Below are 21,635 nucleotides of genomic sequence, written 5' to 3' on the forward strand. Positions count from 1 at the left end.
TTAAACAACTGACGTTGTTTCCAAACTGGAATTGTTATTCAGCAATGCAATCTTGTTACTGAGCTCCCAGCTTCTTCCTCAACCCTCAGAATGGCACTTAGACCATTCTCATTTTTATTATTTCTTTTTGTTTATGAAAAGAGAATGGTCAGGTGGCAAAAAAAAGTTTTGCAACTGACTTGCCTTTTTTAATGGCTACTTTCTCACATAAGTTTGTTCCGCAGATCACAATAAACAGTCTTTATGGAGACTCAAACTAACACCACACATCAGTCTCTCTCTCTATGAGATGGTAAGGTTTACCATAAGCTAGGTCCAAAGACTAAACAGAGTTTCAGAAATGATTAAGCTAGCAACCGCAGCTGGGACTATTGATTGAAGGATTTTAGTGAGGCGCCTTACAGGAGGATTTTCAAGAATGCCAGAGAGTAAATTTATAATTTTTGAGGGCAGAATTTTCAAAATCACTACTAAATCTATCACATATGTACTATAAATTTATAAAAGTTTTATTTTTAATTCACCATTCCCTACTGCTCCAGCTTCTCTTTGATAGTTATAGTTCAAGTGAATTGAAATTCCGTCAACCCTTTCTCAGAAAGCTTACAGGTATACGCTGGAATATTGCATAATTGGATTAGCAAGAGGAGAAACAAATTTCCATCTGTAGATTAAGTGAAATAATTCTCGTTTATCTCTCTTTAGTGACTGCTATGTATTGTCCAGAGAAACATACCAAGATTCGAATTTCAAACACATAGAAAATTATCTCTCAAGTGGCTCAGAAGTTTGGTACTCATAAGTTTGCCCAGTAAAATTGGCGCATAATGCCTAAACTTGACATTGCTGCATTTCATCCCCCCTAAAAATAGGCAGCATAGTTCTAATTTGAGTTATCTGTGTAGAGCTACTCAGTTCCCATTAGTGTACACAGTGGGACACACACATTGTCATCCATTTTCTGGACATCCTCCTGGGCGAATGGAACGTCACAGTGCTCTGGGGCACCAGTAATATGCAGCTGCAGTGCAGGTCTGTGTCATACACCCACAGCACCATTTAACACTTAAGTAACATCTTACAGTTTCTTTATATCTTCTTTCTCATGATGCTGTGTTTGCATTATTCTCAGATTTGCCATTCAACTTTAATCTTTCTTCTATATTTCCTCTGGAATTTTCTAATTTGTTTCTTTTTTTGCTTCTCTTACCCTTACAATGTCTGTCTGTGTTCTTGTCCATTTGTTTGCCGTCAGGAATGCTGCTTAAATATTGTTGGAGTTTGTGATGTCTCTTGAGCACAACTAACACCAAGTTCTTTGCAAGACTGGCTGCATTGGAGCCTTGTCCAGAACTTAATATATAAAAAGGGCTTATACAAAAAATGTATTGTACTTTATTGTCACTTTGGTCTCAGGCTTGAGGCGCATCACACTTGCAAAACCGACATGTAGAGAAAACACAGAGCAGCAGGTTGGCAGTTCTTTCAGCATGTAATTCTTGGTTTTGTCTTGGATTTTTTTTTGTAAACAGATTAAAACCAGACCAAATATAGATACAATAAAATTATAATCAGTTGATTTTATAAATTATTCTCAACCCTGGAAAACTTTCAAAGCATTTTTTAAGTAAGTACAACAAAATTCTTGGAATCTTATGCATAGATAGCAGAAGTTGCAAACTTTCTTGTGGCATTTAACACATTGTGGCCCTTTTAACACATTGCAGTAATACAATTGTCAAGTTTTCAGAGCCTGCAAAAACTCATATTGCAGAGCCTGCAAAAATGCATAATCATTTATACCAGGACTTGGGAGACCTGCAACACCAAAAATATTAACGCCATGTCTCCTACTTTCGTCTAAATTTTCTTTAACAAAAGCCCCCTATCTAGCTCTTCCCATTATCAAGATACGCTTTGTTCCTGCTTCATCTTCAAAGTCTGTGAATGTTAAGCGTTGGAAAGAACTATGGTCTTTAAAAATCAACATATATTTGTGTTAAACTATGACATGACTCTAACTGCTAAAGTCTATGTAATCCACTTGCGGCATTTGTTACAGATGCGTTCTGAAGTGTATCAGTCCCCTTTTTCTATAACTTACAGAATGTCATACTACATTTATAATGCTTGCAGCCTGAAAGCATTATGTTATGACCACTAGTTGGAGACGAGAGACACTCCTAACACAGAGACGGACAGTATGTGAATGTTCAGATCACCTTCAGCTATACCACAACAGCAAAAATCTACACATCCTTCAGGAAGAGTCCTGCCCATACCAAAAATGAAAAAATACCTAGAAGCTTTTGAGGCATGTCCCATGCAAACCTTGGTGCATGAGTTACTATCTATACAGATTGTCTTTCAGACAGTGAAGATGTCTCAACCAAGCCTAGAATTGCAGCAATATATCTGCTGTATTACAGTTCATATAATTATTACAGTAAATTAGGGTTTTCTTAAAAATTAGCATTATATTGCACATCACAAACAGACAGACATTATGATCAAGATTTTCTTTTTCACTTTAATATTTACTTGACAGAAGGTTTGAATGATCACATACTAAAGTATCTGATTTTTTTCCACAAACTGTTACTGATATTAAAATGTAGTGGGTTTTTTTTTTTTTCTCAGTCCAATCAGGGATCCCTGACATATTTCTAGTGGCTTGAATTACCCATACATTATTACCCAAACAGAGGAATTTCAATGGATATCCACCAGGAATCTCTGACTTCCCTTCACTCCTGATCAACTTTGCCAATGGCATGTAACATTACACATACAAATTTGCACATGCATATTCACACACAGACACAGAACATCTGCTGTGTTGGGTAACACGAGCCTGCACATCTTCAGTGCCCATGTCTCGGAAAATGACCCTGAAAAAGTAAGCTAAGCCCATCCCTGTTTCTATATATAAAACTGTTTGTTTAATTGGTGGACTGCACCAAGAATAAATAATGAGGTAATTCTGAAGATCATTCCCAGAACAGTCAGCTAAGATTGCTTCTGCAAGTCAGAGCTATCTCCTCTCCTTTGTTTTGTTTTGTTTGGGGTTTTTTTTAATGGTTTCATTGTCTGAAGGTAAACAGCTTTCTATCTAAATGCAATTTTAGGAACAGTACAATACTTCAAGAATGAAGCATTCTGCACATACGTGAGGTTTTGGAGTGTTTGTTTACTGAATGTAGAAATTATTAAAAATTCAAATCCTAAAACTGGATCAAGGATTCTAACCAGATTAGAGATTAAATTCCTTCTATGCAAAAAGAAAAAAAAAAAAAAAGAAAAAAAAAAAAGCTTTCAGGTACTCTCAGTCAATTAGGGAAGACTACCATCAGATTTCTTTTCCAAGGTATTACACAGATCTTATTTACCTTGAGTAACAATAGTTTAACTTAACTACAAATTTTATCTTGGAAAAAATATTTTAAAGAGACAGAGTCAGGCATGGCAATTCCTTTCTCAACTTTTTCTAACTCTTTAACTGTAATAGGTTATAAAAGCTTGATAATAATAATAATAATAATAATAAAAATCCTTTTTGTTTTTTCTCCTATTATATTCTGCATTGTTTCTTCTGTTGTATCAGAAGTATACATGGCTACTCTACAGCTTGGTCTATGCACTAACAAATAGATGAGGTAAAAAATAGCACACAAAGTACAGAGTTAAGTAAAATTACTGCACCATAATGGAGTAGGCTTGCTGGTGATTTCTTATATTACTACAATAATTGTTTTTTTTAATGACTATCGACGTAAGTGGAACTCATTTAACTTGACCCATTGTGGTTGAAAGAATAAAACCTCTAGTCAAATACCAAACTGACCCTATGAGGAGTGTACTGTGCCTGTTGGGTAGATTGTAAAATTAAGAGTTTCATTCTGTCATGCACTAGTTGATGTATTTATTTTATCTCACAAACAGGGAGCCAGAAACACTAAAGGCAAAGGGATATGCCCAAGCTGACAAAGCATGTCTATGATGAAGTGTAAAACTGAAACTAGCCACTGACTCATAGATCGGTTTATACCTTAGAAGTCTTATCTTTTGTAACCCTCCATATGCTTTTTCACCTCTCAGATGCTGTTATTTATTACCAGTTTAATATAAAAGTCTTAATTTCATTGAGTGCCTAGTGGTACTTTGAGTAGCATACACTGAAATTTCTTTTGATTCCTAGGACTGATGCACTGATTCACCCTAAGCCAGTCTCAGCCACATGCAGTTCTGCCACCTCCAGTATAGCTTTGGGACCCATGAGCTATCCTATGGCACTAAGTCACCAATAAAACCTTTCCAGAAGCCGGTCTTATCTTACTTTCTGGGTTGTCTCTAACTGCCCTGTAGAGAGGAAAGCTGGGGATTACGTGGTGCCATGGAGTCAAGAACCAAGAAGTTACTGTTTTGCTGCTAGGCTTTTTCAGTTCAAGTCCCTGTTCAGAGTGAGTTTCAATTTCAGGCAGGATCCAGCTCAGACCTAGAAAATTTGGATTTCTAAGCAACTGTAATTAGCTTGACCCTTATTGTTAGGGTTACATTGCTTAAGATGGCAGATTCCAAAATAGGATCAGGGCCAAATCAGTTATGAACTGTATTTATTTATCTAAAAGGCTCATGTGGACTTAATTTGCTATTGTGTGTTAAGAAATAATGAATAAGTAGAGAGGCTTATGAACATGTTTGGCCTAGAGAGGAAGACAGAATGCAGCCATAACTTTGATTTTTAAATGTCTTATTTCATCATAAGCTTAACTTTCAAAGCTGACATGGGGATTTTGGTATATAATGCCTCATTTTCAACTAATTGCATCTTAACCAAACATCCAAACCTTCAATTTGGAAGCTCAAATTAGCAGCTGTATGATGTTTTGTTTTTTTTTCCAAATGTGTGTAGATGGCAACTGGAGGATCTAGGCATCTTATAAGTACTGTATAAAATAGATTGAAACAGAAATAAGAACCCTTTAACCAGCTTTAGCCAAGGAAGCAGGGAACCTGTCAGGAAGAAATGGTTATGCAATCCAGGAAAGAGGAGAGAGGAGAGAGTCTTTTCAGCAGAGGAGCCCTGTGTCTTATCCTCTCTTCTTACATTAACATTTTTGCTTTACCTTTGCATTTGAGAATATGTAAAAACCTATGCTTACTGCACTACCTATCTATTGTTTAATTATTTAGTCGTTCTTATAATGTACCTTTTTAGGAGTCTTGTTGTTCTTCAAATGCAGACAAATAATCCATACAGCAGACTATTCTACCCTAACTGTAAAAAAAAAAAAAAAAAAGCAAGAAAATAAATTCAAATGCCAGCAAACAAGATTATTAGCGAATAAAATAAACATTAAATTAAATATTCTTTTATTTACAAATCATCAGTTTAGATTCTAGTTCTATTTCATTTTATGAGACTGCATTATAAGAGTAATCAACCTAAAAAGAATTAGTATTTCCCAGGCCTTTTTCATTGCTTGTAAAGGTTATACTTCTGTAACTGTGCTCATTAACATCTGCTCTGCCTTTCAAGCTATCTGTTAACATGGGGAGAGCATAAAATTGTTGCTAACACTGAAGGATTTCCCATAGATACCAAAAATTAATTCATTTATATTAAAATAGCATACAAATATCTAGTCGTTTCCAAACATAGTATACATAGCTGGGACTCACTGTACCCATTATATGTAACAAGTAATATCACTCCACAATGTACTCATATTTCAGACTACTTGCTCATCAACACTATCCCAATTTTTATCATTAAAAATTCACCTTAGTTCCCAATTAGCGCTATGCCAAAGAAGTCTAAAATTCTTAATCTGGGCCTGCGTGATCTCCAGAGAAGAACATGGGCTTCCTTTCCTCACTGGAACCAATATTTGATCATGATCATTTGATCATGATTTGATCATAACACTGTACACTACTCGACCATGTCTCCACACCACATGTGGTTCAAAAAGTCCATAAGGTACAAACTGGTGGAGCCTGTGAATACATCATCTAGTCTTCCCCACGCATTCACTATTTTGTCCACTGTCATAGAAATAGTATCAGGCAAGTCAGACCTCTGGTCCTCTGCAGCACAGCTATTCATATGTACAGCAATTATAAAGTCATAATCAGCACTTTCATAACTCTACTTTTCATACTGAATCTTTTAAAATATAATCGTGTAGCAGATATCTGTACAGATTGCACTTCTCCCTAACTGCACTTTTTGTAACTCTGTAAAGCATATGATCACCTGCCTCTGCTACATGAGATTATTATGCCGGTTGGCAAAAAGAAAAAAAAAAAAGAAAAAAGAAAGCTTGAGGACCCATGTATGCATTGTTTTAAATAATTATGGCATATAACGTAAAGTACATCTTTCTTACAAATCACATAGCAAGATGATCTTTTTTACAGTGCAATCTTTCAGAAATTTTAAACATTCGTTACTTTTATTAGTGCCTATTTACATATTGGTAAATGCTGTTCTACTTTCTTTATAAAAAGGATTACCCTTTCTGGTTTTTAAAATTTATTTATATGCCACTGAGGCATACAATGAGGGAGGCAGTAACTTCTAGGCTTTGGAAACTCAAGTCTTTAAACATGTTTTTATTAAATAATAAGCATAATCAATATATGATGACAGTCTTTACTATAACTTTATATAGTCTGCTGGTTTATCCCTAACCAATATCTTGAATAATTCACCCTGAAGTTTTTCTTCTCTGTATGTAGAGAAAACCAGTATCCTTACTTGAAGGTGCCTTGCTTTAGGGCTAAGAAGAAACAAATTAAAATGTAACTTTTCTAAATGACTCCCACACTACTTTGTATCAAAACTGCATTTTAAAAGTTGAAATTCACCCCAGTAAAGAGTACAAACATCCCATCAAAGGCTTTTTACCATCTGTCAGGCAAGACTTCATCTGGTGGCATATACCAGTTAAACATGAATGCAAATCACTGCTTCCTTAACTATTTATGCAAATTAATTTTTCAGTTGGGTATGAGGTGCTTATATTTTAAGCCTACCAAATTGATTAATGACTTGGTCAACATAAGTCTTGGTTCACACGGAAAGCATCTGCAGATAAATAAATCAAACACTACTTGCCAATTCATAATACTGTATTTATGCTTCCACCCTGTGCATGCTGAATGACAGCAGCAGCAAGTGAATCAAACGGGAACTTTACAGCTTCCCAAATGCTACAATCTGAGAATATGTCATTAGCAACACATATAAAATGAAGTTTTCAAACTGAGATTTGATTATTTCCGAAGGAAAATCAAAAAGCAACCCTGTGCTCTTTGAAAGCATAAAGAAAAGACATATGAAGTCAAACTGTTGGTGAAATAGGTGTGAGAGGAGGAGTTACAGCAAGGGTTGGTGGAGAATGGTGCTAGTTGACAGAAGTGTGTGCTTAATAAAACAACCATTTACAGAAACTGCATAGTCTGTGCTATCCTTCCTTCCTTCCTAGGACACCTTTGTGTCCTATTCCATATAGCATAGTTGGAAAGAGAACTGAAGAAGTCTGAGCTAGAGCTCTGCAGCTGAATCACAGCTGCATCACCATGAGTAGGGGTGATAATAAAACTAGGTTACACAACTGAGCCAGTCACATAGCCCTAATTCCAAGGAACAAGCAGAACACGGACATGAAAAGGATGGTGCTGAAAAGGTAGGATGAACATGAATAATTAATTTTCAGGGAGTGCAAAACGATGTGATCACCTTCAGATTTTCCCCATCTGTTGCTAAGCAGCATTCTTTAGTCACAAGCTTTGATTTACCAAATGAACAGCAGCCTCCGCACATTTTGCTATTTTTACATTTTAAACTGTTCTTTTGCCAAGCTTTCATTACAACTATATTTAAAAATGATCAGATGGGCACTGAGATATCTGCATCCCTCAGGAAATGGTGTCAGTTACTACCTGGGATAAATAGCCCATGGACTCCCCAGTCTTCAATACGGAATTAGAAAAGCCTCCATCTTCCACGTACCAAAGTAAGTGCTTTTTGCCTCACAGGCCTGAGCTTTACATGAGAAATTGAACGTGCATCATAGAAAAGGCAAGAGTATCATACATTTGGGTTTGTATATTCATCATCAGTTTCAATCTGCATAAATAAAAGCCCAGAATTTCTCCTGTGGTGGTGGTGAATTAATTGTATTAATTCTTTCAATCTGTACAAAGGATGTTATTCCAATGATCAGATACCCACTCAATGCTCTGGGCATTCTGACAAAAATTAAAATTAAATCAACTACCTCTCTGTGTGAGAAATTATCTCTCTCATTTAATTAGAAGTAAAGGGCTGGCTGCCAGTGTTCCAAAACTAAATACCAAACATCCCCGCTGCAAAAACCCTCTCCTCAAATGCTCTGATTCACAACCAGAAATTTCAGAAATCCTCACTCTTGAAGACCAAGAGAAGCAATTGACAATGAATACAGGATCTTTCACAAACTGTGGGCTACTAATAACCCACACTTATCTCCCATGTGTCTGCAATTTAAACACACTACACTGATAACTCAGTTAAGCAAAATGACTAATCATTTTAAAGTGTGAATTGACCATCACCTCCATCTTCTTTGATATTCATGAACAAATCGTAAAGTAGAATAACATCGTCATCCTGTGAAGTATGTGGCCTGGAGCTGAAGATGCCTCACAAGGAGAGAAAAGACATAGTCAATACTTACAGCAGGTCTTTTCCTACATTTCTAGATAAAAGGCAGGTTTTGCAAGGTATGCTAAATCAGCACCAAGGTGCTAAATTACCCTATTTTCTTGCTAGTCTCTCTACTGGATAGCAGTAAATAAGACTATAGCTATCGTCATTAGGGCTGCTTTTTTTTTTTATTATTATTTCCTTCCCACTGGCAAGAAACTGACTAGAGATTCCGGAGTCCTCTGCTGAACCAGAGAATGTATCTTCAGCTCTCCAGAAAAACATTTCCCAAAAGGATATCCCAAAAGTTTCCTAAGTCTCCTTAGCTAATTGCAGGAGCCTTTAGAGCCACACCACTAACAACTGCTTCTCATACAGCCACTGGTCCAAATCCACACTCATCAGTCTTTGTCTTTTTGTGTCCTTCCAGACGCCTCAGCACTCACAGAAGCAACAATTCTGCCTGGACCCATCATCTAGCTATAGCCCCCAAACTTTGAGCAGCTGCATTGTTCTGCCACTGTTTAGGCCACCACTGTTTTGGCAAGGAGTATTGCCTATTGAAAAAGATTTTTGTTTCATATAAATTAATATATGGTGCAAAACCGTTTTAACTATCTGGGCATTTATATTCACCTACTCTCTGGGAATAGCTGTGGACCTACACCTTACATTTACATGAGAATATGTACGTCCCAAGCCAAATTTTTTGCAGTAGCAAGAGTCAACAGTGCATTTTTCACCTCTTTTTTCCCCCACCAGCTGCTGAATAAAAGGACAGGAAGCAGGCAACAAAACCCACAGCCTACGGGTAGGTAGAATCCTGTTGCCAACTCAATCTCATCCCTGCAAGCCTCCAATTTCTGCAAAACTGCAGGACTATGGCTGAGACATGAAAGAACAGCAGTCTCTGGCATGCTTCCTGTTGCTTAGGCAAGATGAGGAGAAAAGAGGCATGAGGAGGCAGCAGAGATGGAATACACACGTGTTCAAAGGTGGGGCTGCACCTACACAAGAGGAAAAACAGGCAGAAAAGTTTAATGCTGACAATCTGGGCTGATACAGGGGATACAGGTACCCCATAGGAAGAAATAACCAAAAAAAGGGAAGCTATTAGGAAGATTAGAGGAAAGAAAAGAATGGAAATATTTGAATAAACTGTATACCCAGACTATGTGTACAGCTGGCAGATTGTAATGAACCATTTTTGTTGAGCCATACTTGACTCCTGGTTTCTTACTTTTAGGCGATAACATGTAACATTCATACAGCAAGGCAAGAACTCGGTTAAAGAAATATAAGAAATAACTGTGCATGGTAATATTTCAAACACTACAGATACACCTTCTGTTCAGGTACTATAGAAAAAGGTGTCTATAGAAAAAGTTTAGGCAATTTGGTTATGGTCAATGACAATGACTGCTTGTTAAACAAAAGACTATTATAACAACCCATGCATTACTATCACTGTTGAAGGCAGATCAAGTGCAGACCTCAGTATTTTTCACAGGTTAAGAAAAGGTTCAAGAACAGTATTCTAGTTGTATTTATTTCAGAAGATTATAAATATTTTCAGTTTTTCAGAAACAAAGATATTTAATGAAGGTTCTCCTTTAATGTTTGCTGGTTGGTTTGTTTGCTCTTTAATTTGGAATAAGTAAAACCATAGGTTCTAAACTTTTATTCTTAGCATCGTTAACATTCAACCATCAAACACAAATGAAAAAATAGAAATTAGATGTCATTAATAGATATCTATTTCTTGTGACAGACTACTCAACCTTCAGTGCAAGACTGAATTTACAATTAATATAAATAACTACTGTTTGTTATGCTACAACCTGATGTAGTAACAGCCAATGTTCAAGAGCTATGATTACTTTCTCAGATGTAACTCTAAGTGTAATATTGTTTTCTTTTACAAGAACCCATTGATGACCTCCAGTAAGCTCCATTCAATAAGGTCAGCATGACTACACTTGGCAATGGAGACTAAAACCACTTGCGGAATCACTGCTTCCGGACATCGAGTCCCCTCTGTATAATCACTGGGCTAAAGTCATTGTAAGTTTCTCTAGAGAATACAAAAAAATTATGGCAGAGATAAGGTCAGCCTACTGTTTCTGTAACATGGCTGTTTCAAATTAATAATGGTTTATATACTTATTTACCCTACTAATTTAACCAGTTATCCAGTGGGAGATTTTGGGGAGGTTTTTTTGGTTTTGTTCTTAGCTATTATGCTAATGAATACTGCCTTTTTCTCTCTCAATTTCCTTGTCATACAGAAATAAGAACTGGTACTGTGGTTTACACTAAAAGTCCATCTAGACCAGCATCCTCCCTCTAAGAGTAGCCACAATGGGACACCTGACATAACCATTCCCATCCCTTGTTTCCTATTGAATTTAAGGAGTTGTTAATCTGTGAGAGAACCAACCCTTTTTAACTGTGCTGCCATTTTGTAAGAGCTTTTGTAACAGGAGTGTTAAAAGCTGATTCAAATCCAAATAACACTGTATCAGCAAGTCATCTTATCCACTTCCCCCTCAGTTATTTGAAATAACTAAAAAAGACCTTTGGAGAAAGCTCTTTGGAGAAAGGAGTCAGTTTTACATTGCATAGCATATTCTGTCAATCTTATTTTCATCTCGGGCCTTTAGGGAATACACTGGAATATAATAATTCCTATTTATATGACACTAACGGAAGCCATAGTTCGCATCCTAGTTTCAAAATAGCTTGCTCAATTGTAAACTAACTGCACTACTATTCTGTAAACCTATAAATTACATGGCAAAACTGTGAAATTTACTCAATGAATTCTACCAAGAAATTAAATATCCCCCATCAAGTACACAGCTGGCATTTGGCTTTGGGAGACAAGGCTAATAATGGTATTTATTTTTCTGCAGGTAGTCCAAATCTTTGGGGATATAACCTGCCAAAAATTATGAAAGAGAACAGATGATAGATATTTGCAAAAGCTAAGATATCCCCTACTTAAGGATCTACTAAAAAAAAAATAGGGATTTATCTCTTTGGAAAGTGAAAATAAGGTAACCACATCTGTTACTAGAGTTTCCTCTATATCCTGCTTTTCCCTCTCACTTGGACATGATCAAAATTTCCTAACAAGCAGCAATTTCTGCAGTATATCTGCAGTCATATTTGAACTTCTCTTGAGCCCCAACGTTACCTGTTCCTCTGTGGACTGTGGATACTTCACAGATAATGCTAGAAAAAATGGAACTTTCTGACAAAAATACCTGGAGCAGTGACCAAGTATTACAAAATGCTTTTCTCAGCATTTGACTTCTAATAATGTGTAATTAAACTTCTTAAAGTTTAATATTTCAATAACTACTCGTGTTGAGCAAAAATCACATATCCTATGTACTAATTGCAACCTGAACAGAAATAAAAACAAATGAAGTCATTCAATGTTACTCCTGGGTAAAGGCAGATTTACAGCAATTCTCTAAAATGTTTCATTTTTAATCTCATATGCAGAAATTGATTTTATGTATATGAATATATTATTTTCAGTGCTTCAGTGATGATATACTTCCAACATGTTCTAAAGTAGCATTTAAACCTCTTAACAGCTTCAAGACATGCTTATGCCTTTAACAACAAAAAATAAATAAAAATTCTTATGTTTAATATAATTCATTTGTATGTAATTTCTGTTTGTAGAGAGGTGTAACTGTATGATACACTTCATTTGAGTGGGTGCTAATTGTGGTTGGCAAAGTTACCTATGAATAAAAGCTTGTCTCTGGAATAGCATAAATTTGGCTATGTTTGAAACGAAGTACTTCAGTTATTTGTGTTAGCAGATACAGGCTTCAAGTGCTTTCTTCAGAAGGATGTTACAAATGAATGTCACAATGCCTGAAGATTAGGAAAACGAAAAAAACACTACTTGAAAATATACACTAACTTTTTTTTAAATTCTTCACTAAAGTTTACATAGAATGTGGTCTGATTGAGCGGCATACACGAACTTCCTCCCCAGAAAGCTGGCGTGACTCCTTTATATAGTTACCAAATATTTATATATCAGAAAAAGAAAAATAGACTAGAAGACCTGCAGGATACAGGCACTGTAAGACAATGTCTTTCTATGAACAATAGTGGCAAGTTATTATTGATAATTAGTCAGTCGGATGCACTGGTTATTGCATTAACAGCAGTGAAATTCCATGTACATATGGAACTATATATACAGGCAGGAGTGACAGCAAGACATTCTTAATATTTCTGGACAACAGCTTCTTCTCTTTATCAATCCATGTATGGACTTGTTGGTCTAGAACACATGTAATAAACCCTCTCTTTTCTAATATGCTTGAGAAAAGAAATGATGGAAAGCTTTTAGAAAAAAATTGAAATGACTTTGGGGTGTGATATGTAAGATTTTTACAGATACCTCTCAGACAAGTACACTGATGATTTTACTACTGCTGCTTTTATTTAATTGGACTTTGACATGTAAATCCACACAAAATGGTATGGGTGAATTTGGTAATTCTTGTGATAATTTAAAATTAATTACAGTATATTTTATTATATGTTTTAAATAATGAATTGTCTTTATTAACAAATATGAACACAGTGTTTACATCTCTAGAAGAATCAAATTCTTTATATAAAGCCTGTACTAGAACTGAACAGCATCTGTAGTTTCTGAATAATTTCTAAAATTTTTTTTGCATTATTTCATTAAATAAACAATCTTTCCCTACAATATAAGCTTACAACTGCATGATGAAGTATGTATTTGTTATAAATCACAACAAATATATTTATTTGTGCATTAATTTGGATATTAAAATACTGACATGTCATTTGTCTGCTTTTCATGTTTAGCAGTTTCTAAGAGCAGGACACTAGTTTGAAAGCAACAGGGAGAGGGTCAGGTCCATCTCTTCAAACAGCAGCGCTACTCTAGCAGTTAAAATCATTGTACCTCTGTTTCTTATGCTTACTTGTATTGTAAGAAAGGGAATATAGAGTTCACTGGAGGCAAATGCTGAGTGCTCTAGTTGAACTTTTCTGTAATAAGAAGGAAGTGTTGTACATGTTCATGCCCAAGACAGGAAAGGTGGTGCTCAAAAGACAAGAGCTATTGTGTGGAGCTGGACAATTTCCATAGAGTGATTTTATGGGAGAAACAGTTTTCAAGTGGTTATTTGCTGCTTTAAACACATCTTCCTTTTCACTGGTGAGCATCACCATGTTATTTTAAAAGGCACAAATACCTTCAAGAAATGAGTACCAACTGTGTTTAATGTCAACCTTTTAACACATCTCTGTCGATACTCAATAATATGAACCACATCTATACCCTTCTAATCAGTTAATTGACAATGCCTTAATACATGCAGCAGTTGAAGTAACTAGAGTAATCTAGACAGCATTATGACATTAGAGAGATTTTACACCTCTTGCACAATGTTCTTGTACATGCTTGTTTCCACGTATTCTATACGCTCTGTAAAAAGATAATCTGCATTTTTGCAATAATTATGTAATTTCAATTCTTCTATACAAGGCAGAAATATGATTTATCTGTTACCATCACCTGAAATCACAGCTAATTTTTTTATGTTTCTGTTTTTCAAACGTGTTTAAATGTATTGCCTAACTTAAAGGAAAAAAAAGGTGAAGAGGCAGACTGAACTTTGTCAACACAATCTCTCTGAAGCAAAGAGATGTCTCGTGTTTGCAGGAAAAGAGAAAATAAAGAATTCTTTGTGAATGGAAACCATTTCAAGAAGACTAATACAGCAAATATTCCTGTTGTTCAGTGCATTTGAAGAAGAAAAAAAGCCACAACGTAATTCCTTTGGCCTAATTAACTGACATTTCATGTTCAGTACCATTCACACCCAAAATGCTTTGCTAGAATTTACATCATAAATCTGTTTTCTCTCCAATTACTTTCAGTTTTGTGTGCACTACTGAATTTGTAGGTGAGGGATTTTTTTGTTTGTTTGTTTAATTATTAGTTTTCCTAGAACTCTAGACTAACTTTTTACTCCCAAAATATTAGAAAATGACAAGATATTATAGGAGAGGGCAGCACTGAATAATTAGTCATTTTGAAGGATAATATGCATGTTCCAGACGTGGTCATTGGGATGACCTAATGAAGCCTCCTTGATTTGTCCTTAGAGACTGAATGTAAAAAATAGAGATGTAGCTACGTTTGGTTAAATCCCTTGATTTGTGTTAAAACACAAATATTGCTGAATAAGAATCAGTTTGTAAACATCTTTAATTAATCCCTACAAATTTCTGAGCATGTTAAAAGCATTTTTCCATGCAAAAAGGCCTTGAACTAAATACATTCTAACAGTCATTCCACTGCACAGTCCTTTTTATCAGTCTCGCCCAGTTCCCTGTTACGTACATCTCCCTTACCTTTTCTGCCATTTCTGTTAACAGCAATAGCTGTTTGGTTTTATCTAATAATTTGTCCTGAATTTAGAGTATCATTTCTCTCAGTTGAGAAAATTATGTTTGGACAATAGAAATCCACTGAATTTGTATGTTTATCATTTCTCTGCCTTAGTTCTGAAAGTTTTAGGAGCTTCTCCAATAATATAATGGCAAAGCAGGACTAAGATCTTAATCTCGGTGCTATTATACAGCTCTCTTCCATTTTCTTAGAAATCTGAAATTTCAGATATAAATTGGTTTTATTCAATTTCACCTTAATTGTTTTATAATCCTAATTTCATTAATTAAATGCTACACATTGAGTACTTATTTGCAGTTGTTCGCATTTCCAGTCTTAACAGCAGACTCACATGTGAACTATTTTATTTGAAGGGTGATGGAAGTAAATCTGGAACAAATTACGGGTTTTAATGAGATCTTTACACAGTTCATTGCTAAATTTCCAGGTCATTCCTGGTTTTAGTTCATTTCTGAAAATGGATAAAATCTGATTAGCTAACTGTAATCTAGAGGAATGTAAGAGATATGTACCCTGTTTTAAAAAGCAAAACAAATAATAACCCTTCCAACCCACCTAAATAATTTGAACAAGTAACTCTTAAATGTCAAAGCATTAGCCTACAATCATATCAGAATGTTATTTAGCATCTTAAAACCATAAGAAATTAAAACCTGGCTTTTTTTTTTTTAAATGCATGTATGTGTTCCATTTGCCTGTGGCTGAACAAACACATTAAAAAACTCTTTGGAGCAGGGAACCCTGTTTTGCGCTGTTATCATGTAGCATTAGCATGACGTAATCTCCTACTGAGCTCCTGGACACTAGCGAATTGCAAATAATAAAAAAGCTGTATTAGACCATTGCACCAAGCGGCATCTCAGTTCTTAATCTGTGAACTAAAAAAGTACAAACCAAAGCAGAGTTGCGTAATTAAGGACCTGATGCAGTGTATTTCTGGAATAGGACTAGCTCGGTACTAGTAAAAGCCCATTTGTTAGTAAGATATTCACTGCTGTGAGCACCATGTTGCACAACACATGCAACAAACTAATTATTACGTGTGCGCACACTCATATTCTGCTTGCAGAATAAACGCATATTTTTTCTATTGCACGTTGTCAAGCGTGCATCATCAGATTTCTAAACCCTTTTATATGAAATGCTTTTTTTCCCCTCCTGATTGGTTTGATGTTTGATCAAGTTCAGTCACCTCAGACGTTTATTGCTAAGCCTGAAGGGAAAACACACGAGTTATGAGTCCCATCTTGTTTATGTATGTTTGCACAGCCGAAGTTTGAAGCCGTACCGTGAGTTTTGCTTCGAATTTCAATTCCGTGCGACCGCAGCACCTGGAGGAAAGCTCTGTGGGAACCGCCCCGGGCGGGGAGGTGTGCTCCGCTCGCCCCGGCCTCGCCTCAGCGCTGCAGGGCCCCCGCCTGCGCCAGGCCCCTCGCCTGGGCCCTGCCACCCCCGGGACAAGCCGCGGGGTCACTCTGTCGCGACCCTCCCGCCACCAGCCAGGTGCGGCCAGGGCGAGGAGGCACCTGAAAAAGGGCGGCGGCCCCAGCCCTCACGGGGGACCACCTCGACCGAAGGAGGAGGTCAGTTTACCTCAGCCCCCGAGGGAGGAACCGCGGCGGGCAGCTCTGACCAGCCCGCAGGTCGAGCCTCTCCTCAGCCGCCCCTCGCTGAGGGGCCAAGTACCCGGATGCAGCCGCCCCGCCCCCGCTCCACCCCCTCACCCTTCCCCCTCCGCCCACCTCCCACGTGCGTGCGGCGGCCGCAGAGCGCCCGCGCGCGCGGCCTGCCCGCCCCCGCCTGCGGGCCAACCGCCGGGGCGCGCGCCCGAGGGCGGTCTCGGCCGCAGAGCTCGCGAGAGGACATGTCCGCGGCGGCGGCGAGCGAGGGTGAGCGGGCGGCGGAGGGCGGGAGGGAGCGAGCGGGGGGCGGATGGCGGACGGTGTCTCCGGCGCCCGGACGGGTTCCTCCGCGCGGGGTCCGTGGGGGAGCGCGCGTCACGTGACGGGCGGGGCGGCGGCGGCTTATCGCCCCCGGAGGGATAGGGTCGTGCCGGCGGCGGGGAGGGGACGGCGGGTGGCCGCCACCTGGCCCCTATGTAGGCTGCCGCGCCGTGCCGCCCGTGGGGGGCCGCCCGCGGGGGGCCGCCCGCGCCGGGCAGAGCCGTCTCACGGGGGCGGCGGCGGCGTGTGGGAGAGCGCCTGGCCCCGGGCCGGCCGCCCCCTCCCTGCGAGGAAGGGCGGGATCCCCGCTGGGCCGGCTCCGGGGGTGCGGTGGCGGGGTCCCCTCAGCCCTGGCGAACCGTCCTGGGGGGCTCGCTGTCCGCCGGGCCCCGCTCGGGGACGACAGTCCCGGGAGCGCTGCCCGGCTCGGCCGCTGCCCCCTGCGCTGATAGATTTTCCTTCTGTTCCGCTGCGGTCACGGATTTATTTATTTCATTATTATTTCTTCAGTAAGCACACAAACTCCTGGGCGAGGTACGGGGCCTGCGGGCAGAAAGGCACGACTGCTGGGCCTGGCCTTAGACATCTGTGTGGCGAGAGGAAAGGGTTTTCCTCCTTCAGAGCAGCGGAGCGGGGACCTCCGGCCCGGGTCACCCCGTCCTGCGGCCGTCACCTCAACAGAGCTTGGGCCGGGGACTGTGACAGGGTTTGGTTCGATATTTGTGAAATACATAGATTTTTTTTTTTTTTTAGATGGCACTTGGTTAATGAGCTTTGTAGGTGAAATAACAAGGGTACCTGCAGCGGCTGTATCTCAGACGCACGTAAATCGGTTAACGCTTGTGAGGGTGACGCTGTTCGAACGGAGGGAGCTGTGCTGCAGTGCCTGCCCGTGTGCCAGCAAATACATTGGCCTTTATTCCCTTTATATATTTTTTTGTGTTGGTTTGTAAGCATGCAGCGCGGAAAAGTGCTGTTACGCTATCTCAATGCAGTCGAGAGAGATAATACTAGGACTTCATGACTGCAGCAGGCAGTAGAACTGAAATAAAAACCTACAGGATTTAAAATAAAGTTAATAATTTGTAAAGTAAATATCAGAAGCTTATCTTTTCCCACGTATTTCACAAACAGCTCTGTGAAATCTCATAACTTCGCTGTCAATATGTCTAACATCACATAAGACTAACATCAGTCAGCTTTTAAGAAAAAGAGAAAGCCCAGCTTACAGTGTCCTGTGAGTACGGCGTGTTCTAAAGTACGTGTTTATGGGAAGGTGATTACGCTTCTTCCTCACGCTACATCTTTCCCTTTATGGTGGCAAAATGCCCAAGTTTTGAATTAATTGATGTTTTAAAGCTCTCAACAAAGGTACAGCTGGCATTTCATAAAATTATTGTCCTAATGTTTGACATTTTTTCTAGTTCCTTTCTGGTTTTCTTTCTTCTGCATTTAGTTAGGGCAGATTATAATTTTGTGGTGTAACTTATATTTAAAACTTGACAGAGTGCTGTCCGGTAATTACAGACAAATAAAAACATCTGGAAGCTGAAAATCCTTATTACATTATTGGAAGTGCAGAGCAACTTCGATGATTTGGAGAAATGTAGAAAACTGGACTTAAAGATACAGGTGAATTTTTTAGGAGTAGTGATACAGTAACATAAAAATCACCTTAATATTTATCATTTTTAATTTGTGGGATTCTGCTGAATCAGTTACTAAAAAAAAGCTTTAAAGGTGAGGTTAATATACAGATATTCAGCCAAATTTAGTGTTTATATGCATAAAATGTTCAATAAATTGGAGCCCTTGCTTGTTAGCCTAGAAGTTATGAATCAGTATGGTACTGGATAGGGAATATACTTACTTGGGTCTTTGTTGTTGTTTTTTTTTAAACAGCATTTAGATTACTGATTAAGTAATTGTTGGAAGGAAGTGGGAATACCTTTTATTGTAGGCCAATTTTTTTTTTTTAGGCCTTTTTGGCGGTTCCATCTTGTAATCTCTTCCTCTTGTTTGGTTTTTTACATGTTTAATTTTGAACCTCTTTCACTGATATGTATAGAAGCCATAACATGAGCTTCAGCCTTTGGACATGCAAATCTTGAAAAGAAGAAAAACCCTATCTGTTAGGATTCATCTCTCAAAGCAAATGCAACGTTGTGGGGCTGAGCAATGTATGGCACCTTTTAGGCGATACCTGTGGGTTCACAGACAAAACTGGAAAACCTCATTAATGTTGTATGAAACGGCATTTAATAAATGCCAGCCTTAAAGATAACTGTGGCTTATTTTTATTAACTCTTCTAAATATAGTATCCAGTAGGTTTCCATTGACCTAATCATATGTGTCTGTATATGCATATATGTACGCACATACTCTAAAACTCTAAAATACACTAATAAATGAAATGTTGATGACGGAACAAATATGTTTGAGTTGTAGCAAAAAGCCAAAATGTGGTTGTGAACAGGTTCCTTTTTCTTTATAAAGGTTCCTTTGTATTGGAATCTATGGAAAAAAAAAATATATTTCTGTTATTAAATTAAGTTATAGTGCATAGATATTATTGGCACTTAAACTTCCAAGTGTGAAGACAGTCCAGCTCTAAGGAATTATGCAAGCTGGGCTTGAAGGAGTTTGGACTGGTCTTATGTATTGTAGTTGAGTTAAAAGGAGTGGCTGATGTACCTCTAGCATAATTATTCTTGCAGAGGTAGCTGGAAATGCAAATAGTGTGTTAGAATTTAAGTACTAATATGAAAGGTGCTAAAAATGAGCTTAGAGCATAATTAGTTCACTCTAAGGATTTTTTAACCTAATAAGATACCGTAACAACACAAAACTGCAAAAACTGAGAAAGAGCAACTTGTATTCTTTAGGTTTCAATTTCTTAGGTGGAATAGAATATGTAACTTCTAAAATAGAGAATCCTCGTGACGTTTTTGTTTTTCCTATCTTTGCTTTCCAATTGACCAGAAATGTGCTGAAACAGACACTATAGAAGGAGGCTAGAAATACAAGGTAAGTGCTGTATCTTAAAACAAATAAAACTTTCTAAATACAGGGTTTTTTATAAAGCTGCCGTTTTTTAGTGAGAAGGGTATTGCTTTAAATTGTGCCAGTTTTATAGTCCTGTTAAAATGGAAAGTGTTCCGAGAGATCTGTTCTCATACAAACAGGAATGTGAGGATATGGAGTACCTATGTTACATAAGCTAAGAACAAGTTACTGTGATGTTTTTACTTTGCCATTTGATATGTTTTTTAATCATCTCTTAGAATTTTGACTTAAATATTCTTATGTTGATTAAATAATATTTTCTCTTTTTTAAAGGGCTGTCACGCTTGCAAGCCTTTACAGATTGTTAGCGTTTTTCTAAACATTAATACTTTTGATCTTGGTAGGTTAAACTTTGGCCTATATAGCATTTTGTTTATTTTTGACAATCATTCTGCAGTGACTCTGGTAGTACCAACATAGCACCAGAGCACTTAACAGCACAGCACTTCCAAAGTACCACCTGACTCAATGCAGTTCTTGATTAAATAGATCCAGTTATAGATGAGGAGAGGAAACTTCTTTCACAAAGGGAGTTACTAAGAATGTTTAATGGCTGCTGATAGAATTCTATTTCAATAGGTACTAGGACTCGCGCAGCTAAAATAAAGAACTTGGGCTATGTCAACTAAAACGTTCTCAGTTTTGGAACTGTGTGCCTCTGATGTTCAGCTGGTACCAAAATGGTGAAAATTCTGATTCTGACCTCTCTGTCCCCATCTTCTGTATGGAAAAAAGGACTTTGTTGGGGGGGTGGAAGGAGCGGTTTTATTTTCAGAGTAGCTGAGACAGCGCATCAAGCTTAAAGCCTTCTTGATAATTTCTACTGAGGCCCCTCTAAGAGCAAACAGAGCATAGTCTCCACCTCTACAGAAAAAGACAGACACTGCACTTGACTTTCATGGCTAAGAACTGCTCCAGAGAATGGAAGAACAACGAGATGTACAGAACTTTCTGGATGTGCACAGAAGGTGGTGTGTATCTGGAGCATTGATGTATTCCAACAAACCCCAGAACTCTAGGGTTAGGCAAAAAATTAGCAACTGGAAACACTTAAAGATAGGGGAGCTTCCTTTAACCTGAAGGTAAGGTGTGTTTTAGGGTTGCATTCAGGCTACATGAAGAAGAGCAGGTTTGATTAGACTTGGCAAACCAGTTTGCATCATGTCCTGGTTTAGTAAATCTGCAACCTCTGTTTCTCACTGTGAATATATCCGCTGCTTTTTTAGCAGCAACCCTAACAACTGAAATTAAGTCTATTTGCACTTGACAAACGTGAATGTTTCATGTTTGCTTCTTTAAATTAAATTATTCTGTGCTGCGTTGAGCATAGTGAACCAGTATTCCTGGCATTGTTTCTTAAGCATTTTTATCACTTGAAGTTCAAGAGCCTAAATTGCATGGTATTAATTATGGAATAAAACTTTTTCAGACTCTTCTTTT

At 38.1% G+C, this 21,635-nt stretch overlaps 1 protein-coding gene and 1 long non-coding RNA gene across 15 annotated transcripts in view; one reads left to right on the plus strand and one right to left on the minus strand.

Annotated features, from left to right (window-relative positions):
- The window catches only part of LOC141748080 (uncharacterized), a 29,725-nt gene extending 12,831 nt beyond the window's left edge, over window positions 1-16,894 (minus strand). The window contains exons 1-2 of the long non-coding RNA XR_012588899.1: window positions 16,474-16,894; window positions 5,211-5,278 (exon numbers count right to left, since the gene is read on the minus strand). This is a non-coding gene — a long non-coding RNA (uncharacterized LOC141748080). The remainder of the gene's footprint in view (window positions 1-5,210; window positions 5,279-16,473) is intronic.
- Window positions 16,538-21,635, plus strand: part of MRTFB (myocardin related transcription factor B) — an 85,896-nt gene continuing 80,798 nt past the window's right edge. For 2 of the 14 annotated variants that reach the window (XM_074599520.1, XM_074599536.1), the window contains exons 1-2: window positions 16,926-17,074; window positions 20,112-20,156. The gene's annotated coding sequence lies outside the window, so the exon portion shown is untranslated. Of the gene's footprint in view, window positions 16,769-16,925; window positions 17,075-17,523; window positions 18,387-18,486; window positions 18,761-20,111; window positions 20,157-21,635 lie in introns of those variants that run through there. The other 12 variants (XM_074599523.1, XM_074599526.1, XM_074599530.1 and 9 more) reach the window with 12 other exon arrangements.

Source organism: Larus michahellis, chromosome 8 (genome assembly GCF_964199755.1).
Source record: "Larus michahellis chromosome 8, bLarMic1.1, whole genome shotgun sequence".
In the NCBI taxonomy this organism is placed as follows: domain Eukaryota; kingdom Metazoa; phylum Chordata; class Aves; order Charadriiformes; family Laridae; genus Larus; species Larus michahellis.